This window comes from Cricetulus griseus, chromosome 4 (genome assembly GCF_003668045.3).
Source record: "Cricetulus griseus strain 17A/GY chromosome 4, alternate assembly CriGri-PICRH-1.0, whole genome shotgun sequence".
Lineage (NCBI taxonomy): Eukaryota > Metazoa > Chordata > Mammalia > Rodentia > Cricetidae > Cricetulus > Cricetulus griseus.
In genome coordinates, this window is record NC_048597.1 from 211919966 (window position 1) to 211939128 (window position 19163).

The 19163-nt window shown below is 41.8% G+C and overlaps 1 protein-coding gene across 5 annotated transcripts in view; it reads right to left on the reverse strand.

The window, feature by feature from the left end:
* The window catches only part of Tmem108 (transmembrane protein 108), a 276755-nt gene that overhangs the window by 187940 nt on the left and 69652 nt on the right, over positions 1-19163 (reverse strand). Inside the window, exon 1 of one of the 5 annotated variants that reach the window (XM_035443901.1) lies at positions 10906-11385. The exons of the other annotated variants lie outside the window; for them this stretch is intronic. The gene's annotated coding sequence lies outside the window, so the exon portion shown is untranslated. Of the gene's footprint in view, positions 1-10905; positions 11386-19163 lie in introns of those variants that run through there. 5 annotated transcript variants of the gene reach the window in all.

Genomic DNA, 19163 nt, shown 5'->3' on the forward strand with positions numbered 1-19163 from the left:
AAATAAGCTGAGCTCTGTCTGAGCCTGGGATGTCTGCCTGTCTTCCCTCAGCCTCATGGCACACTGGCACTCTTCCCCATACACTGGAACCAGGTCATTTGAGAAATGATGTGTTAAAATAGAAAAGGCAGCTTCTTAAGGGTAGGCACAAAGCAAGTAACCTACTAAGTAGCTGGAAAATTGGAATAAGAAGAGAAAAATTGCCAGTTAAAAAGACAGCAAGAACAGAAGGCAATATAACATACAATATTTATATACAATATATCCTATATTATATTGTAGTAGAGGCTCTTTATTATAGAGAATTATTTAAGGACTTTAATGATGGCAAAGAGAGTTGGGATTATAACTCAGTGGTAGTGTGCTTTCTTAACATATCCAGGGACCTAGATTTAGTCCCCAGTACTGAAAAATAAAGGAAATAAGTGAAGGTAAGCATGGTGAATGGTGATACAAGCCTGAAATTTCAGCACTTGAGAAGTAGAAATGGGACAATTGGAAGTTCAAGGCCAGGCTCAGCTACATGGTGAGGCAGGGTCAGCCTTGGCTATATAAAAGTTTTTCCCACAATAATAGTGATAGAATATATAAAAATATATTAATTTTAGTAAATGTAAATAGGAGAAAATACCAAAAAGGATTAAATAACTTAGAATGAACAAAAATGCAGCAAAAGTTGCAAGATAACACCTAAAACATGGGAAAAGTCTAATTATGAGTCGATAGGTACCCACTAAGATTCCATCCAAATATACATGTCAAAAAGTGACAAGGTAAAGGGGAAAAACACACCACCTTAGCCCTCGCTTCCATAGTACTTTTAAGAACTAAAGTGTGGGTGGTTTTCCATTTTACACAACCATCTCATTCTCTGTGAACACCAACTGAGTGTCTTACAGTTCTCATCAATCCTGACAGTGCTTGGAGTTAGCATCTGGTTCTATAGGTCTAAGGACCCAGTATCACCCAGCTGTTTTCACTACAGGTGTGAACCACAATTCCCAGTTTTCCCTGGAACCAGCTAAAAACCAAGGGTTCGCACCATGTTCTCCTCCAGTCGGATACCTTCCTAGAAATGCCCACAGAGCTCAGGAAGGCACATTACCTAACATCTGCTAGTTCATTACAAGGCTACAACAAGGAAGCATCCAATGGAAGAGATATGTAGGGAAGGAGAAGGGGGTGTGTTTGTGTAGACGTCCCATGCCCACTGTGTATATACCAAATATTTCCATGCATTCTCTAAGATGGAAACTCCCTAAACCCCATCTTTAGGGATTATTTTAATGTAAACATCCCAAAGGCTTAAGTGTTTATTAACTCAGTCTCCAGCACCTCTATTTTCCAGGGTATCAGAGGCAGAGCAGAAATTTCCCAACTTCCATCACAGTTTAGCCTTCCTGCTGAATAGCTCTGATCTTGAAACTATCCAGAAACACACTGAAGGCTGCCTCATTTGGTAAAAATACACTCTTATCACAAAAGAGATTCCAAAGAATTCAGGGGCTGTCTGGCAGACACACTAGTCATCAGCATCACTCAGGAAATGGGTTGGTTTTAGGAGATCTGTGTCAGTGGCCAATGTCAAAGGCCAAGAAAAGAAAAGAAGATGTTCCTGACACTCCCTAACCCAGAAAATTTAAAGCATTTTAGGAACTCTGTATCAAGAGCAGGAGGTGCGACCAGATATTTATTTATCATACCACATACAGACAAATTCATCAGCAGGGGGAGAAATTCCAGTACAAATCTTTCGATATCAGCTTCAGCAGGTAGGAAACCAGTAAGGAAGGAAGACTTACACAGCTTAGTACTATACTGCATTTTCTCTTCCTTTTAAAGATCTTTGTTTATGCGTGTGTCTGTGAATGCATGTGCAGGCTCACAGAGGATAGAAAGGGATGCTGGATCCTCTGGAGCCAGTGTTACCAGCCTTTGTGAGCCACCTGATTTGGATACTAGGATCTACACTCTGGTTCTCTGCTTGAGCAGTAAACGCTGTTAACCACTGAGACATCACTCCTGCCCAATACTGTACTTTTAAGTACATAAGACATATAAGAAATATTGCAAGTAGTAATTAGTGAGCTATAAAACAACTCTGAAGGTTGACAAGCTATAAAGATGGCTTCAAGGAATTCAGAAGGTTGGTATACACATCGATTGCAACCCTTTATGGTACAACAGAACATATTCTTTGAAGATAACTAGAATGGGGAAAGAAAACATGGTATGTACATAATGGAATCTATGGTGCCTTTAAACAGAAGGTAATCCTGTCATTTGTGATAACATGGATGAAACTGGCAAACATAAAATGAAATAAGCCAGGCAGGGAAACAAATATCACATGACCACACATGTGAAATTGTAAAATCGAACTTGGAACATACAAAAGCAGGAAATGAACTGGTGATTATTGGAGTTTTGAGTATTAGGATCATGTAGTGATGTAAGGAAGGGTAGAGGGGTGTGTCTGTGCAAAACTTCCCTCTCTGGGAACAGTGCTCTCTTAGCATATCAGTGTGGTGAATACACTGGAATTCACCAGGGGCCAGGGTAAAGAGTATTAGGAAGATGCTGATCAAAGGATACAGAGTACCAGTTAGATGGGTGATCATGTTCAAGAGATTATTACAAAGCACGATTTCTAGAGTTAATAGCCATGTGTATTCTTGAGTATCACTAAGATTAGATCCAAAGTATTCCCACCATGAATAGGTGTGTGAGGTAAGATATATATTAATTAGCTCAATTTATGTATGCATATTTGAAAGCATCGGTTGTACCCCATACAGTTTTGTCAATTAAGACAAATAGTTGTTTTAAAAGAAAACTAGACATTGCCATTCTGAAACAACTCACAACCAAAGAAGAAACAAAACTGAAAATTGTACTTTCATATAAAATAGATTTGCATAAAAATAATCATAGAAGAATGTAAGGAACAGAGTGAAACTGATACTTAGAAGGAAGCTTATAACTTTACATGTCTATATCAGAAGAGTTCAAAATTAATAAGGTAAGCATTCAGCCTAATAAGGTGGAGAGGAAACTAAAAAATAAAACAAAAAGAAAGAGAACAGAGGCAAACATTTAATAGGAATAGCCAATGAAGCCAAATAATGGGGTTATCAGTTGCATTTCTGTTGCTATGATTAAATACCATGATCAAAGGTAATTAGGAAGGATTTTATTTGTTTGAACTGACAGGTGGAAAGGGCCAGATGCCCATAATGGTGAGGAGGCCTGGTGGCAGGCTGGCAGAGCAGAAAGCCGGGAGATCACAGCTCAGCAGCATACAGGAAGCATGGCATGAACTAGAAAATGGGGTGAGGCTACAAACCCTCAAAACCTGCCCCAGTGACATACTTCTTCCAACAAGGCTGCACCTCCTAAAGGTTCTAAAACCTCTCCAAAAACAGTGCCACCAACTGGTGACCAAGTGTTCAAATACCTGACTCTATGGGAGACATTTCTTATTCAAAACACAGTGTGTGTGTGTGTGTGTGTGTGTGTGTGTGTGTGTGTGTGTGTGTGTGTAAACTAAGAAAAAAGACAATTAATGGCATCATTAATAAAGAGGGAGATGAAAGCAAGCCCACTGGGGTGGTTCATGCCTACAGTACCAGAATGTGGGAGGTCAAATCAGGAAGATCCCAAGTTCAAAGCTAACCTGAGATACAAAAGCAAGACCTTGTCTGACCTATTACTGCCCCCCCCACATACAAACTACCAAAAAATAAATCATTAGGTTCATTGATTTATTTTAAGATCAAATTATGTAGTATTCATGTAACAAAAATCCCACCTTACTCTTCCAATATTATAGGGGCAAGAAAAAGAAAGGGTACCTACCCCCCAATGCTTGATATCACCTTGATTCCAAACTAAGACAGAAACAAGATGAGAAAAGTGTGTTATAGGTGAATCTTACACAGCTGAGATAATCTTAAGTACATCACTAGTAATCCAAATTGTTTGACCATATCAGGGTTACCACAGGAAAGAAAGTTAAATAATTACAAAACTGATTAACAGATTTCACCACAAAAACAAATTGGAAAAACTAATGATCAAATCATTAGTTCTAGAAAAGCATTTGGTCAAAGTCAGCGTTCATTCACAAGTTTGTTTTATTCTTGATGGTGATGGGCCTTGTGCATTCCAGGCAAGGGCTCTACCAGTGAATGACATCCATAGCCTTTTCTTTTGCTGCTTATAAAACTAACAAACTAAAATAAAATAATTTCTTGATCTGATAAAGAGACCATAAAAATAATCATAAAGTGTACAATAAACATCCTGTGCTTGATTGTTAAAATATATTTTAAAATTTCCTTTAATATCAGATGTAAGACTATCATGTTGGCTATCACTTACATGTGTTCAACACCCTGCAAGTCCTGGCCAGAACACAAAGATAGAGAATATATAAAAATGATCGTGGGGACTATAAAACATTATTTATATGTATGCTTTTGTAGAAGCCCCACAGAACATAAAAATAAATAGTTTCCCAGTTTAACCAAAATATTTGGAACCAGATGTATTTTAGATTTCTTTCCCTTTTGCCCCCTAAATTTTTCAAACATTCGCATGTGTATAATGAGATGGAGGGTAGGGGCCCAGATCTAAGTACATAATTCATTTATGTTTCACACAACCTTACTTTGGATCAGGAATATCCATTAACACCTATATATCCTGGGCTTGGTCCTCATCCCATGGAATTACTGGGGTTGATGGAACCTTGAAGAGGTGGGAGGCTTGTGCGATCAGTGTGTGCCCTTGAAGATTTTTGGATCCTTGTGTCTTTCTCTCTGCCTCTATTTGCCCTTGGATAAGAGGTGAATGGGTTTCCTCCAGCACATGCTTGTGCCATGATGTATATGCATTGTGCTATCATAGCTCCAAAGTGACAGCATTCATTGATCATGGACTCAACCTCCAAACCTGTGAGCCCTAGTCAACCTTCCTCTTTCTGAACAGATTATCTTGGGTATTGGTTATATTAACAAAAAGCTTCTAGCACAGCACTTCACTTTGACAGCTCAACCCTCATGCAAGATGTTTACTGCACTCACATTTCAACTATGACCTGGGCCATAAGGTCATATGTGGAATTTTTCATTTGTGGTATTAAGCAATGTTTAATAATTTCGATGTTGGACCACTTTAGGCTTTTGACTAGGGATGCTCAATTTGTAATTAGTAAATTAAGCCAATTTAACTGTCTTCAAAGCAATATATACATAATATAGGAATCAACTGTGTGTTGATGTTCATTATGACTCTCTTAGGAAGGCATGCCAAAGACACCATCATCAATAGCGGCAAAAATATAAAGAACCTAGCAATACATTTTTAAAAATTCTGATTTTTATGTGAAATATTTTGGGGTTGTGGCTGCTATCTGTTTACTCAGGTTTGGGGTTTCCTAATTGTCTGTTTCTGTTCCCGATGTCAGGGATTGAATCTCAGACCTTATACATTCTGCCATTGATCTACAACTCTGTAAAGCTTAAGTTGAATTGAAAGGTATGATATCTCTGTCATTCTCTCTTAAATGAGGATCTTATCAAAGAGACGGAACATTGTAAAAGGAAAAAAGGAGGTACATTTATGCAAAAGTTGGGGTGGGTCTGACTTCTATGGGGGAGCATTACAGGAAGTGATGCTTTGCTTCTGAACTTCCAGGACATGTATCTTTACCCCTGTTGTTAGCTCATTAAATATTGCTCATGAATTAAAATACTATTTTGTATGGATGTCATGCTTTCATTTTAGTAAAGGCCTAGAACAAATGCTATGTCCCAAGACAGGGTTCTCGGGTTTTCCACGTATAGCCTGAAGAAGACACTGGTTTTGTAAACGTTCAGAAACCTGGCTTGAATGATCATTGCATTTCCTGAGGAGGAGGTCGCAGGTGCAATGAAAGATGGAAGCCAGCTCTTGGGAGCATGCAGCATTCAGGTTGAGCAACCGTCATCATGTTTTAGTTTTAAATGGAAAGGTTCCTGTGCTAAGCTGTTTATGTAACCATCAGTTATCCATCCCCACCCCCCTCCATACACACACCAGGTAGCTAATAGGAAACCTGACTGCAGTCCATAAAAATGTTAACCGGGAAACAGCTCACAAAGGAGGTAAAAGTTCGACATAGGCCTCAGTTCTTCACCTCGTAATCTGGGGGTGCTTCACAAGTCACTTGGTTACAACAGTAAACAGATTGCCAAAAATTTGCAGACGACTCACTTTTCTGAAAAGCGTAAATTATAGTGGAATAAATAAGATCCATTTACATGCCAATATGCTCCCTTGAGTGGGAGAGAAAGGCCCAGGGTGGCATCTGGTCTCCTGCATATAGCCCACAGCCTGCTTTCTCCCTGTGGCAGTCTGTAATTTCCAAAAATAGCTATGGTAAGGCTTTTCCGGACACTCTGAGCTGCTCTATAAAGGTGCGGAACCCACTTCCACTCTCTTGTACCTGAGTGGGCTTTGTGATAGCCTCAGGGAACAGAGCACAGAGGAGCGATGCTGGATAATTTGGTTACAAAAGATGGCAATGCCCCTGCCTGGCTCTCTTCCTCCAGGGCTGTGTGCTAGGCTGGTGTAGGAAGGAGCTGGGTTACCCTGAAGCTGTTCCTCCAGAGATCACAAGGAAGCCCAGCTACTCTGGTCCCAGCCCAGGCTGCTCTCTCTCTTCCCCCTTCTCTCTCTCTCTCTCTCTCTCTCTCTCTCTCTCTCTCTCTCTCTCTCTCTCTCTCACACACACACACACACACACACACACACACACACAGTGGGTTAACTTCACACCATACCTGCCATTGGCTGCTCATTCAACCCAAAGGATCACAGTAGAGCAGAGGTGAGCTGTCCCCACTGAACTCACCTTAGTGTCAGAGTGGTTTGTAACAAATCACTAGATAGTGATAACAGGGAGTTGCCATGACTCGGGAAAGGACACTGAATGCACACATATGCCCTCATCTGCCCAAAAGATGAGGAACTTAGAACAACTAAATAGCAATGTTACCTAAAACCCTAGATAAAGGCTCTATATTTTAACCCAAAAGAAACAAAAGTTAAATTCAATTTAGGACTTGTCTGCCTTTTGCCACTGACAATGCTAATTGGTGGACATGTGAATGAATCTATTATTTGCAAAACCAGTCTCTCCAATGCTTTTGATTTTAATTGTTTCAGAGACTTGCTGACAACCTGTGCTTCTCAGTGAGATGGACTCAGCTATGCATCTACTTTTTGTTTCCATCTACATTGGCAGCTACAGTTTGAGATTGGAGTCCTCAGATTCAATGAAATCCAGCATAGCCACTGGGCTTACATTGCCATCTGTTATTGTGCACTAGTGGAAAGTAACCAGATTACAGCTAAACAGGAACCCTGGCACACTGTCTTGCTGTGTGACCCTAGGCAAAGTGCTGAGTGCTTCAATTCATCTCTAAAATGGAAATAATGGCTATTTATCTTGCTGGGTGGTTACAGAAATAAACAGGCCAATAAACAGACCACTGTATATCAAATATCTAACATGCCTGCTACGTTACAGGCAATCAACATGTTTCCTTGGGACCCCAGCCAAGCTTTTAACTAGAAAAAACATGAAGACCCAGGATTTATCTCAGATAGTATTTCCTATTTCGGCTTTCCGGAATAGGAAAACCACACCCTCTCCTTCTGTGTGAGTGATGCTCCAGTACCTGGAAGAGGGCTCCAAACTACAATGGAAATTTCCACAAGAATAGCTATGGGACCCTTTTGCTCTGTTTATTGTAAATGATCCAATTTAACATGGTAGTCCAGTAATAGCTCCCCCCTTTGCTATCATTTAACTTATCTTTCTAATTCTTATTCTTTGGAAATTACAGATATGTGTACAATGTACCTTATCAAGCCTAACCCTCATCCCCCCCCCCAACTCACTTCTGGAGCTCCTGTTATATCCCTGTCCCAACTTCATGTCCTTATTTATTTATTAGCTCACTGGGTTCAGATAGAGCTTTTTTTATGCTCATGGGTATAGGGTCATCCACAGGGGAACAGGGGAACCCAGAAACCTAGTTCAAACTTGGTACCAGTTGCCACACTCCTAAGGGAAAGCAACCCTCCCTCTTGCAGCTGCCAGCAACACCAAAACCTCCTCAGCTAGGGGCAGGACCTCTGGAACTTCCTCCCCATTCCAGCTGCAGCTACCCACAGCCATTGAGTTCATACAGGCAACAACCATGTCATAGCAGATGTTCAGAGAACATCTCATAGCATTCCTCCTCATTGTCTTGCTCTTACATTCCTTCTTGAGACAGGTTCTCAGTCTGCAGTCCTGGCTGACTTGGAACTCATGGTGATCCCTCTGCCTCAGACTGTCACATACTAGGACTGTATGTATGAACCATTCATTAAACTTGGGTTACTATCATGGATCAGGCTACTGGAGGCCTTTATGCTGTAGAAGTAACCGAGCTCAACTTCTGACTACTTAGAGAGGGGAAAGTCTCAGAAAGCCTATGCTTTAAAGATTTGTCCAAGCAGACAAAATGAAAGCTGTACAGACAGAACAGAGATCAGTGACCCATTTGAATACCATTCTTCCATTCAAACTCAGTCCAGGCTTTGCAGGCCTTCATTTGATGTGACCAAAAGACAGCAAGGCCACCCAGCCCAAAGCTCTGACTTAGCTGGTAAGAAATGAGCAATTCTCCAGCTTTGCTGCTGTCACGTGTGACCCTTTTGGTGAGTGAACTTGGGACTGGCTTTAAAAGTTTTCTCTGGTACACATCCCACGAGCCTCAGCCTTCTGATGGCAATGTGAACCGGGTACAACATGTATTCCTATTCTGATTAACTTAGAAGGGCTCAAGGGGTCCCAGGCTTATCTCCAAGTTTCAAATCTAGCTAGCTTCCTTGCCAAGGGAGGACTGGTTATTGTCTTGGACAAGAGCCCACCCAGAAGCCAAGGCCTTTGCTCTATAAATCCGAAGAAGCTCTGCCAATGACTTTCACCTGAAACATTCTAAGACACAGAAGATGAATTTTATTAATATTCTGGTGGATTCTATCCCTGGAAAGTGGACATCTCCCAACAGGAAGTGACAGGCTCCTGCCTTCTATAGCCTGCTAATGAGCAGGGTCACTATTATATTCTATGACAAATGGGTGAGAGTCAAGCAAAATGCATGTCAAAAATTCTGTCAAGGCTGTGGGTAAGTCAGTGCTTAACCACCCACCAGGAGTAAGCACTTTGCAATTCCTCCTGTCTAGAGACCACCTGTGTTCTTTAGGCTTCAGACTGTGTGATCATAGACTGACCATTCTAAATAACTCTGCTCTATCCAAAGCAAGGTCTGTAGGCCTATGCACCATACAAACCTAAGGCAAGGGATAAAGGAGGCAAACATTCTATCTTATTTAAGTCTATCTTATTTAAAGCCACCTAAATCAACACAGACTGTGATAGACATGACTTTAATTAGGCACCACACTGGGATTTGAATAGTTGACTACTGAAGTTAGGTGAGAAAGAAATGGCCAACAGCTGTGGGGACTGAAACAATGAGCAAGATAAAGGGGTTGTCCAACCAGGAAGCATACTGAGATAATGGAAAGGAGGCAGCCGAGCCAAGGATGGGGGAGGCAACCCAAGGCTGGCATGTTCTTATCTGCAGTGAAGACAATGATTTGGGAGCAAGGGTGGAGAGAGTTGGGTCACCGGGCAGATAGCTCTGACAGGCCTGTGTTTGATGGGAATTTCCTCTTAAGAGTGTAAACTCTATACACCAACACTTAGAAAGTGGGATTCTCCCTCTTGCAGATACCCTTCGTGTGTTTCCCAGTCTGAGCCATGGGAACCAGGATGAGTGGACAGCATGCCTCTCCATTGACTTAGATGCTCCTTAGTGTGATGGTGGAGATTGATTTCATGTTATATATCATGAAATTGAATCCTACTTAAAACTAAATTTACATTTAGAATGGACTCTTTGAGGCTCATATTTGAGGTTCTTCTTATGTTTTATTTGACATCATTGCTGTAGATTCCCACTGTTCTAGATTTTCGCTGCTTTAGATGTTAGGAGATGTTGATAGAAAAACCATTCTTTAAGAGATTACAATTGGTGTGTGTTTTGGCATCTTTGTCAGAATCATACAAGTGTACTTCATCTGAAGAGCTTGGTGACAGTCTTTCTTATTGGATGACACTCAAATCAGTAAATAAAAGTTTGGGAGTCTACAAGTGTGCTCCCAATTTGTGGATTCGGATCAATCTGCCAGCTCTTAGTAATTCTAAAGTTGCAAAAACATTGTTGGTTCAGAGCAGAGAAACTGACTCTGCCCCCAAACAACAGTGACTTAAGACTCCTTAAGAATGTATGCAACACTAGAATACAAAGATTTGACAATAAAAATATTCAGTTTTCCTTTACATGATCCATTCTTCCAATCAAAACCAACCAACCAACCAACAAAAATCACATTAAAAGGTGGGTCTTGTCTCATAGGCCTGTTATCAACTGGAGAGGTTAATGCAGGGGGATATGAAGATAGTCTGGTCTACAAAGTGAGTTCAAGGCCAGCATATACAACTTAGTGAAACCATGTTTTAAAACAAACAAATTTAAATGTGGTAGAGCATTTGCCTAGGCATACAAGGTCCTAGGTTCTATTCAAAAACACACAGAGAAACAGTGATGAATCATACCAATCCTATCTCTATTCATATTTTAAAGAAGTTTTAAATGTCCTCTGAACATCTGAAAATGAATCAAATACATGACAAACAATAACAAATCCACACGTACTTCCTATGTACAAGGAAAACCTCATGACAATAAGAAAACTCCACTGAAGATTGTGAACTAAAAGACTGGAAGCCTTACTCACCAACCCTATCAAGGGACAGCAAAGCCACTTATCACCACTGTCCGTAGCCATGGCAAAGCAACTAGTCACTACTGTTACCACTGTCTGCAGCCACAGTGAAGCCACTCATCCCCACTGCCTGCAGCTTGGAGCTTCTGTGTTTCCCCTATGAGTCATATCTAAGTGAAAAGAACATCCGAGTTTACACCATTCCAGCTAGCAAGGAAGCTATCACCTCCCACCTCAGAGCTAGAAACTGACTCATCCCAGAGACGCCAACAAGCACATTCAACAGCTGCTAATGGCCACTTATTTCAGCACAAACTCAAAATCTGTCCTCCCCCAAAGTGCCACCCTGTGACAGGGTGCCTGATCCTAAAAGCCCCACCAGAGGGTTGTTCAAGGCTTCCTATCAGGAGCACAGTTTGGCCCATTGTGCTTTTTTCTCCCTATGAATCTGAATTGGATAAATACAGGATATTTCGTTAATAATAAATCTTTAATTACCACCTTTGTTGCCTCATGAACTAAAATGAAGACATAAGCTGGCATAATATTTACATAAATACCAAATACCTACCTTCAGACTAAGTGGTCTTTCTCAGTGACTTGCATTATTTTAAGTTCCTATCTATTTTAAATCTGTTTTTTTTTCCCCCAGAGTCTAATTGGAATTCTCCCTGACTTAAAACCAGATTGTAAATTCTCCTACAAGCTATCAGGTCTTCAGGGTAGCTGCAACGATCACACTTCTCCCATTTTTGAATACACATAGCATCTGGGGCTTCACCTGCCGAAGTCTTGCAGGTCATCACAGGATGCTCTGTCCTTACCCCTTTACCCCCCCTCACCCCTTCAGGGGCTTTTGCTCCTTCCTCCCTGGGCTTACCTCGGCTCCACCACCCACAGTGTGTTTCCATTCCCAAGCAGAAGGAGCCATGGATGCTGCAGGCTTACTCTCCCCACTCTGTGGCCTTGTTCCAATCATGGAAACATTCCTATGGCAACCAACAAGCACCCCCATCTCACTCCCCTTCCATGAAAGTTTCCCTATTTGCAAGGCAGGCATTTGGCAAGGACACTGAATTACTTTAGCTTGCCTAGCAACTACCAACCTGCTCCAGTCCTCTTAATGGGGATTGGCTTTTCCCTCCTTGTGGATGTAAAGATTAAGATACATGGGACTGGGATAGATATAGGTTAATTTTATTGGGGAGAAGTCACTTACATGAGAAACTGATAAACCACAAGTTCTGGCTCCGAGGATCAATGCCCAGCTTCTCTCTATGACCTGACAGGAACCAAGAGAGACCAAGCCTGTCCCAGACCCCAGACCAAATCCCACACCTCACATACATACCTGTGACCACACATGGTCAGGTCACAGGTGTGTAGTTGGATCTCTCACTACAATTCCCCTTTTAGCCTAAAGAAAAAGATTTAGACTTGGTGCAGGCTACATACAAAGATAACAAATATCAAGTATGCACTAGGAGAAGAAAAAGTAAGAACATACACTCTAAGACCTATTGCCAATGAAGCAACAAGAGCAAATGGCAAGAACTACACCCCATTTTACCGTTAACACACTCTCAGGAGCCTGTTGGTGTCTGTGAAAAGGACAGCTGTCAGTTAGGCCTCAGTGGGCACTGGCCAGGAGAGCAGACTGCTGTTGAACAACCTGGAACCGTGCTCTTGTCCCGAGGTAAAAAAAAAAAAAATACCCACAGGCTCGGGTCAATGTATTGATCATGGACAACTCTAAGATCATCGCTTGGGTAGCTTCAGGGAAATTTTAATTCTTAAGGAACTCAAGATCTTCCTCATACTTAGCTAAACAAAGAGTTAAAATATCTAAAGCTGCCTCCATTTAGAAAACCAAGTTTAGGGGCTAGGGAGCTGGTTCAGTTGGTAAAGTGTTTGCCTTACAACTACAAGGATCTGAGTTTGATGTCTAGAACCCACAGAAAAAGCCAGTCTTTGTAACACATACCCAGAAATGGGGAGGTAGAGGCAGGAGGATCTCTGGAGATTACTGGCTAGCCAAGCTATCCAAATACAACAGCTCCAGATTTAAAGGAGGGAGAGAGACAGAGGGAGAGGAGACAGACAGACAGACAGACAGACAGACGCGCGCGCCGCGCGCACAGACACACACACAACACACACACACACACACACACACACACACCAGAGAGAGAGAGAGAGAGAGGGAGAGAGAGAGAGAGAACACTACACAGAGACTGTCTAAAAACAAAACAAAAAACAAGGAAGAGAGCAACTGAGGAAGACACTTATGGTTGACCCCTGGCCTCGGTGCACAACCTTATTCTCACAAATCTACCAGGATTTATTCACCCATTATTTGTATATTTGGGACCCCTATTTTATTTAATATCTAGCATGTAGGTATTTCAACTTACAGGTTGTACCTTATTCCCTTAGTTTATGGTCACAGGAAGAACATAGTCTCAAATGACTAATGCTGCTGTATTCATTTCTTGATCTAACACACCTATAAACTAATTTGGGTGCCTCGGGTGAAATAACCTCCCTGACAATCTCTGCTGGAGGAGAAGCTTAAAACAATGAATTGGCTCTTGGGGACACTCTGCCTGAACAATCCTACACATGCCTGGTGGCCTTTTGGGAAAGATGCCAATAGTGGGTGAGTATGAGTGCTTGCTTCTGACTGCAATACCAGCACCCAACAGCAAGCCAGGTCCAGGAGAAAGATGGAAACTACTAGAAAAGCATTTCTCCTACAGCCATCTGCTCACTACAAGGAAACTGAGGCAAGTGCTGCAGAAGGGGAGAGTTGCCAAGTTTGGAAAGGAAGAAGCAGAACCCAGAGTGAACACAGGTAGACACCATCTGTGTGAGAAGGGGTGGACACTGCCCATGGTGCATGGGTAGACACCATCCATGTGGGCTTGGGCAGACACATCTATGTGGGCTTGGGCAGACACATCATGTGGGCATGGGCAGACACATCCATATGGGCGTGGGCAGTCACATCCATGTGGGCGTGGGCAGACACATCCATGTGGGCAGGGGCAATCATTGCCCCTGCTTTAGGAGACAGTGCCTTCCCACCAGTAGAGAACAAAAGACCCATATCTTCTATCACTGACAGCTTTGAGCATCTTCTAAAATATTTTACTATCATGACTTTTACAAGACAAGGACCACTTCCCAGTCCAATAAGGAGACACAGTATATGTTCACTGAATAATTATTGAAAGAAATTTTAGACATGGCAGCTACTGAAGACATATACTGAAATTTGATCCTATCTTCACCATCAGATTCACAAACTCAAATTGCTGTCATATTCATTGTTGATAATAATACAGAGAAAAGGACATTCCCATACACCATTAGGGGAAATATAAATTAGTGTAATCACTTTAGAGGACAATTTTGCAGAAGTAGAAAATGCTAAAGATACACATTCTATTTTATCAGTGAGTCTCTTACAGTACCTGACAGGCCTACAAAAACAAAAGGGTATTTCTAGGGAAGCTTAGTGGAGAACTGGAACAGAATAAAACTAGACAATCTAAGTGTCATTAAACTATAGCATTCGAACACAATGGAGTACTCAACAGTCATTCAAAATGAGGTGAGTCTGCATACTGATAAGGGCAGACCTCCAACATCCATGGCTGAGAATGTGTACCATACAACAGAATCCCTACATTTACATAAGCAGGCGTGTAAAGAAATGCTCTCTCCAATTTTATCCCATGTAAAACAAGATGCTTCCATGAGCATCTCCACAAACCCTGAACATATCATTCAAAAGACAAAAAATTGAATCAAGATGGCAGATGAATTTGTAGGAGTTGACTCTTTGATCAGAGACCTAACTTTCCCTCCAAAGCTGCCAAGGACAGATTGTAGACTGAAAAGGAAATTGAACCACACGCTGAATAAGGGATATAGTTGGTTATTTATTATGGGAAATTACTCACAAGAGAAGCTGATAACCCAGGTTAGCCTCTGCAGCCTTCCGAGACCCCACTGGAACCGAAAGAGACCTGCCTGCTGTTACCTGTGACCACACCCATTTGGTACCTGGGATATCTACAGGTACCTGGGATATCTCCCTACAGTAGATGTTAACAAAGGAGAAGAGAATAAACTGGGCATTTGCTGTGGTTTGAATGAGAAGCCTCTTCTGTAGGCTCCTGTTTTGAACACACAGTTGCTGGTGTTTGCTTGGGAAGCTGAGGCAATGAGCACATCTGCTTGGAGAATGTCTCTTGAAGTAGAACTTGGAAAAGTGTATTTCAAGGCCTCAGATTTTACCTCTCTTTCTCTGCCTCCTGGTCCATGATATAACAACCTCTGCCTCGTGTGCTCACTACCATGATCTAAGCTGTTCCACTGTGCTTCCATGCATGCTAGACCGAGCCTTGTAAAACTATGGGCCCAAATAAACCTTTCTGCCCCTAAGTTGCTTCTTGTCTCGGGTATTTTGTTACAGTGAAGCAAAAGTAACTAATACAGTGTTTGTTGGTATTTACATGGACTTAGCTATCAAATAAGACACACTGTAACACTTCTCAATAGCTGCTCAATGTCCCCAAGATTCCAAATCTCACATCAGACTGAGGTCCAAGTCTGCAACATAGATCTACAGGTCAGATGAAGAGGAAGGTTACAGCATGCTTCTGGACAAAGAGTCCTGGGCCAGGACTCAGAGCCTCTGGGCTCAAACACTGAACAGTTGGGGACAGATATATTAGGTCAAATGCAGCCAGGGAGGTATAGTCTGAAAGTTACAGGATGCCAAAAAGCCTTACTATGAAGATAAGCAACAGTTTTCCTTTTTGTAATAATGCTGAATAAACATATCTGAATGACTGACTCTGTTTCTTTATCTATAAATTGGAACAAACACTCACTTCAAGGATATGGAATGATGAAAAGAGAGCATAGATAAAATATTTTTAGGACAGTATCTGCCATATTGTGAGCAAATATTCAAAAGAAAAATTAGCCATTTCCTTAGTCCAAAGCTACTGTATTTACCTAGTGCTGTAGAGCCCAAGTACTGGAGAGACTCCAGATGTGACAGAATTCACAACTATCCTTGTAACATCACAAATAGCCACAGCAGGATGGCTGAGATAGGACTCAGAACACAGGAATGGACAACTGAATACAAGGGACAGAAGGCTGACTCCATCTCTCTTAAACCCTAAAAGGGAGCTGTACTGGGGAAGGGTCTTCCTTTTCTCTCTGTGGCTGGCAGGGGTAGGGGAGACATCTGAAGCTGTCTGTGTGCAATTTCTATCACAACACTGACTGCTTGATATAAAAAGGCAGTCCTTAGGTAACACAATAGGAATCCAAAAAGATAAATGGGCACACATGACTTAGTAGTTCGTTCACTAGGTATTCACTGCAGACTATTCTTCTGCAGAGTTCTTTAGGAATAACAAAGCTTATTTTCTGCCATTAAAGAAATCCAGCCAAGTTGTTTTTCTGTTTTGTTTTGTTTGTTTGTTTGTTTGTTTGTTTTTTTTCTCTCTTTTCATCATCCCATATCCATGAAGTGAGAGCTTGTTCCAATTTATAGATAAGGAAACAGAGTCATTCAGATGTGTTTATTCAGCATAGTTGGCCACTGTTTCCCACTTAAGTCTAGATATTGTAGGGTCAACTAATTGTATTTCTCCAAGTTGGGTTTTACAGGCAATCCTGTTCTTCATCTAAATGTTTGAGTGCCAGGATAAGTTTATCCTAAAAGATGGAGAAACATGGAAAATCTTGCTCAAAAGTGTGTAATTGTATCCAACAGTATCTAAGGCATATAGGGGAATATAATTAATGCTGATATTTTTTAGCAAGTTCATAAGGGTGAAAAATAAATGTGCATGAAAATACTGAATTATGGTGAGTCAAAGAAGTGGAGTTTTATTAGAGTAATTCAAATTAAGTGCTAATAAAATATCAAGTAGCATCCCTCCAAGGACTATCTTAATGGCAGAAATCACTCATAATCTGTACACGGTTAGGATGCAGACACAAGGAAGGCTTTTCAAAGCATCTCTCCTTCTCAAGCAGGTTAATGTGTTTCTTAGCAAATGTGTTTACACTGGGAACTTGCTCTGTGGGTCCCCCTTTGTAGACAAAATAAAGCCAAGCAGATTTACCCCAGAGGAAGTACTGAGGATCCTGAATGAATGAAGTCTTAATGAACTGTGTTTTTAAAGCGAGCAGGCTCTGTCAGATGGTTGGAGCCAACTGCATCTGGATGTTTGGGGAAATGAGTGTTTATCCTCCATGCTAACACGCGAGCTTCTGTCTTTGCATACAAAGCAGGAGAGAGCTGCTGAATGGAGACCTATCATATGCTGAATGGGTCACTGAGTGGGTGGAAGGGAGAGCACGGCCCCTTTTCTCTCACTTTTCCTTCCCCTCTTCTCTGATGCGGTAATCTCAGACCCTCGCAAACTGGAGCACCCCAGAGAGATGACATACCCCCCCAAATATGCCCCCCCTGCAAATACACCTGATAGATATCCTTTAACAGTCTATGTCCCATTTCATACCCACATTTCCAAAGCCCTGAAGAGTCTGCAAAGAATGCTGACAAACACCACCTGCATTTAGCATCACCTGTGAGACAGAGAAGGCCAGGGTCTTCATACTAAAGAAAAGTAGTCAGGGAGGGGAGGGCGAAGGGGAGGGGGAGAAAGGAAAGATGGCTCTCTCACTGAGATGGAGCCAGAAGTAGGTAGGCTTGGAAGAACAAAGGAAAGGTGGCTCTGAAATATTTTGCAACCACAAATGCATAATTAAATTAACACTGAAGTTTCTCTTATTCTTCCCCTTGGAGAGAAGAAGTTTCCATTTAAGGGCTTATCAAGCCATGTTACAGTACTGTACTAAAGTGAAACGTAATTAATGTGGACTGCAATGGAGTCAGAGCAAGTCTGATCAGCAGACGTTTATTAGAAAAGTACTCACGCGACAGAGTCAATCTTGTACAACCAGGCAGGTCAGGGAACAGAGAGAGCCGCATGCGTGCGACCCTCATATCTAAAGTCTTGCTTTGTCACTCTGACCATGCCCAAGTGTGTGTGGTTTGCATCACCTGTGCCAGCCCTCAAGAGGGCGTGGCCAGCATTTCCCCCTATACTCTACAACCATTAAATACTGAACTAACATGGGGGAAAACAACATTTTCCTGGGAGACAGAAAAACAACACACCCTGATAAACTGCAATATCACTTTAGATTATGGCAAAACCTCAAGACTGGGGAGCATTAAGGTGTTTTTGACACTAGCATCTGCATGTTGGGTTAGCTGGGCTGTGGGAAACTACACAAACCTGAGCATCATGTGGCTCTCTGGCCCCCAGAAAGCCTTTGTTGTTATTGTTGCACCCCAAACTAGCTTCAGATTGACTTTGAATTGCTGGTTTTCCTGCCTCTGTCCTGAGTGCTAGGATAACAGGCATGAACCACTGAGCTTGGCTATCAGGCAGAGGGGCTTTGTGGTGGTTTGAAAGAAAATGACCCCCAAAGATAGTGGCACTCTTAGGAGGTGTGGCCTTGTTGGAGTGGATGTGGTCTTGTTGGAGGAAGTGTGTCACTGTGGAGGAGGGCTTTGAGAGCTCATCTATGCTCAAGCCACACCCAGTGAGACAGACCACTTCCTGTTGCCTTCCAGTCAAGATGTAGGAATCTTAGCTACTTTAGCATCATGTCTGCATGATATCATGTCTCACCGAAATAATGGACTAAACCCCTGAAAATGTAAGTCACCCCCGTTTAAATGTGTTTCCTTAAAGAGAGTTGCTGTGGTCATGGGGCTTTTTCATAGCAATAGAAACCCTAAGATGGGGCTTTTAATAATCAACCCCAAGAAAGGAGGTTTTTTTTTTTCCTTGTGTGTGTCCAAGTGTTTTGTATATATGAGCTTGTATGGGTGTTTGCATATATATGGCATGTGCAGGCTATATGGGCCAGAGGTTATCAGAGGTATTTTTCTTACTTGATCTCCATCTTATTTTTTTGAGAGAGTCTCTCACTGAATCTGGAGCTTGTAAGCAAGTCTGGATAGGCTGGCTGCCCACCCCCCAGTACTGGGGTTTACAGACATATACTATTTGCACCCAACTTTTTTTTTTTTTTTTTACACGAGTGCTGAGGATCTGAACGTGGGTCCTTGTGTCTGTATATCAAGTACTTTATCGACTGAGCCATTTCCTCAGCCCCAAATTGGTATTTTAAAATAGTTTCTCCCAATCATGGGATTC